This window comes from Olea europaea, chromosome 11 (genome assembly GCF_002742605.1).
Source record: "Olea europaea var. sylvestris chromosome 11, O_europaea_v1, whole genome shotgun sequence".
Lineage (NCBI taxonomy): Eukaryota > Viridiplantae > Streptophyta > Magnoliopsida > Lamiales > Oleaceae > Olea > Olea europaea.
The window spans coordinates 15,965,470-15,969,662 of record NC_036247.1 but is presented as its reverse complement, the minus strand read 5'-3'; positions in this window follow the sequence as shown (position 1 = coordinate 15,969,662).

Here is a 4,193-nt window from a genome sequence, read left to right as displayed (position 1 = left end):
TAACTTGTATATTTAAAAATAAATTGTTACTAGATCAATGATATTTAATATCTAAACATCATTTCTATATTTTTTAGGTAAAATACTCGAAATGGTACCGTGATATTTTGTTATAACAAAAAATAAATATCTATCATTATGACTTCATCGATTCAAGTATATATTAAAATAATATGAAAATAGTTACAATATTTAAATTATCAAAGTAACCACAATATATTATCAATAAGAGACAGATCATCACAGATAATGGTTGTACTATCACTTTACATGGAGGATAACGATTGTAGTGTCGTTCTACACTACAGATAACGACTGGACTGTCGTTTCCAATCGTTATCGTCCAATAGTTGCGGACGATACAAATATACACCAAATGAGAAAATAAAATCAATTAAAATATCATTTTATACTATATTAAACAATAAAAGTACCAATGTAAATGAGATTTCTAAAAATACCTTTCTTTTTTCTTTAAATATAGTGGAAATCTCAATGTAGATAATATAGATAATAAAATTCTTGTTCAAATGCTCACAATGTTGGAGAAGATAGAAGAAAAATACAATGAATATCAAGATTTTAGGGAAGAAATCACAGGGAAAACAGGTTAATGCATTTTGTAGATGAATTGAGGGATTTAATTGGATTGAAAGGGGTATTTGGGTATTTTCCATGATGAGGGTATTTTAGATATTTGACATTATTTGTTTATTGTATTTTATAAATGAAGGCCATTTGACCAAGAAACATTGAAGGAAGGTTATTTTATCAAAATCATTGTTTGACTAGGCTTTTTTATCAAATCCCCCTTTTAGTTTTCAGGATCTTCAGTGCTGCTTGCCTTGCTTTGCAAACTGAACTTTGCAGTTATACATGCTACTATCATTAATTTTTTTCAGGTCTGGTGTTTTAGACATTTACGAGTTGCAACTGACACATATCCATTGTCCACCCCCCAACTTGGTTGTAAGTATATTGGAATGACCTAAATTCGATACTTATCTTTGCGAAAATCAGCAAGACCATTTTCCTTCTCGCACCATTTAATTTACCTGTTGATTTAGGGGACCAGGGACGAGTTCAATGGTTTGGCAAATGTCTCGTACTTGAGAAAACCATGCTGGCTTCCAATATGCTCGGTGAGTCAATATAATAATGTATTCTAATATATTGCCGCATCAGGACGTTTTATCGGGCCCTTTTATATGGCTGAACTGCTAATTCTTGCCAGAAACTAGAAGCGAATAAAAGAATGAGTAAAAATGTAATTTGGTTTCAACTTTAGCTTTATATTTTCAATTTCCATTTCAATGCTATTATTATAAAGGAAAATATAGTGCTACTGAGTGCTGAAAGTTCTTTTCTTATGTTTATACTCAGGAGCGGACTCACATGGGGTCATGTGGAGTCAAATGACCCCACAAAATTATTATTTTTTCCTTCTGAAAATGGTTGTTTTAACCCGTTTTCGACCTACTTTAATACATACCAAATGAAATCGAAATATTGCATTCTTAATATCATTTCTAAGAGCTCATGGCCTAGTTTTTTGCTTCTTAATTGTGTGCGAAATGATCAACTATAGCAAAAGTTACGCTGTATCAAAGTAGGCCGTTTCAAATTAGTATTTCGAAAATTTTGATAATATGCTAACTTTTAAAATTTGCCGATGATCGTATACTATCCAAATCTACAGATTGCTTGCATCATCTAGATGTTCGTTTCGAAAACTACATCGTAGTCATAGAATAATCGAAACAAATATCGAAAATAGTTAAATATGCGTCAAACATACGTATTAAAAGAGGCGTTTAAGTCGTCTTTTTAAAAAAAATTCTATTATTTCATTAACGTTTATTATTTTTTCACGATAAATTTTTCAATATAATTTACATTATTTTATTAGGAAATTTTACATTAAAAATGATGTCAAAAATTCTAAAATCGTTACGGATTAAATGTAATTTGAATTACTTACAAATTATTTTTTCGTTAAATTTAAATTTCATTTAATTCCTACATCCAATTTGATTTACTCGTCGTTAGCTCAACATCCATAAATGACATGGTAAACAAAACTATACATGTAGCAAAATTCATTTAACAATATTGATAATGATAGAATTATAAAACACTTTCAAGATGTCAAAATGCGTATTAACTTATTTTTAAAAATATTATATTGTTTTAAAAAATTACACATTAATTTTTGGAGCTAAGCACAACCTGCGAGGATGACCTCACAAGTGATCGCGTCCTCACATGCCCAGCGGGATCCCCATGAATAAAATAATCCCAACCCCATGTGTGTGAGTATTGTGTCAATTCTGCGGTCATTCATGTGGGCACTGTAACACGACTCTAATTTTTAACCCCACAATCCAAAACGGCTGGGTCCGCCACTGTTTATACTTTACAATTGCCTGCATTGGTCTTAAAATGTTGGAGAACTGTACATATGGTGAACTTGATTGATGATTATCCCTGGACTATTTTTCAGAAATCCTTGAGGCTCTAGAACTAATTCCCAAAAGACCATCAGATGTCCAAAAGAAATAAGGTAAATTGGGTTTGAAGGGTCTTGCATTTTGTCCTTTCCAGCTTTCAAAATTCTTCATCTATTTATGGAGGTCACTTTACTTGTTATCTATTTATAGTAAATATTTTTGGTTGATGTATTCACAGCATATATTTACTTTTAATTGTTTATGAAGGTCTACGTTGTTGGGTCTTCATCTACTAATGGCCTTCATCTTCTAGATTTCTATCCTGACCGTAGCTCCCACTATCATGTGGACTATAAGTAAGAAACTTCTGATGCATACTTGGTATGTTAGATTGAACATAGGATTAAGAAAAGGGGTGTGTGAATAAAAGTGTCAATTTTCTTTTTCAAATCTTGTTTAATTCAACATATCAAACATACCACCAAAGCTTAATTTATGGTGGAAATCTATTTTTAGGAATGCCTTTTATAAGTTACTAGGTCAAGCAGGGTAAATGATTTTGTTTTATATTTACTTGATGTGTTGTTGGCTAATCTAAATTGTGTTTGTTGTTCTTTATGTATTTGACTAGCATGGTCTTTGTAATCAAACTATCTGATGTGTTTCACTGTCGTGCTGATTGTTTATGTTCATACGTGTGTGGGCGTGGGGGTGCACCTGTGTGTATGAGTGTGAGGTCCATCTGCCCTTCGGTTACGTCTGAAGAAGGGTGTAATTTCCCCCTCGCTTTTGATTTTGATTAGCAAGCAGGAAGGACAGGGGATAAATTAGAGACTAAACGTTGACGTGAGGTTGCTGATAACGCAAAGTTTATTGCCAGCGACGATGATTTAATGAGCACTGAGGAACCAGCCAGCCAGCATAAACGAAACAAATTTTTGTCATTATCTAAAGGTGTTACTGAATGTGCAGCTCATCCCCTAAATGGCACTATTGTGGCTGGAACCAAGGTATGTGTGTCCCCATATAACTGCTTTTGCATATTGTGAACCTGAATGTCCTGCATGAACTTAAAATGCTCGTCACCGGAGTGATAAAAGTCCATGTCAGAACCAAACCAAGATATACTTCAAGATCGAATTTAGGTAAAAGTTCGAATCCTTTATTCATGATATAACATATATGTGAACATCCAGATGATCTAGTTTATTGAATTAAAGAAACTATTTCCAATGTCGGGTTACATGTAGATTAACAGTGTTAACTATTAATACCGTGGCAACTGGCAAGCACTTTCAATTGCTCATGATTTTCAAAAGACAATCAAGTTTAAAACTTTGATATGCTTCATCTAGTTTTTGAATATTATGGATGAATGAGAAGATCAAAGTTTACTGCTAAAATTTAGATCTAATGCATTTGGTGAATGCTTGCTATGCATAATGGATAAGTATTTTTAGCTTATTTTTTCTTTCTTAGTACTACTTCAGTCAAGCCCGGTCCTGGGGTGAGGCCAATGAGGCCTGCGCCTCAGACCCAAGACCATAGGGGGCCTAATTTTGGCCCAGATTCCCCCCCCCCCCCCCCCCCCCCCCCAAACAAGGTAGTTGGCCCAAAACTAATTATCCAATAACTAAACAACAACCCACAAATCCATTTACCCTTAAATTCCAACCCAACTTATATATCCAATATTCACAATCCATTTACCTAAAAATCCCAAAATCTGAAATACGATTCATG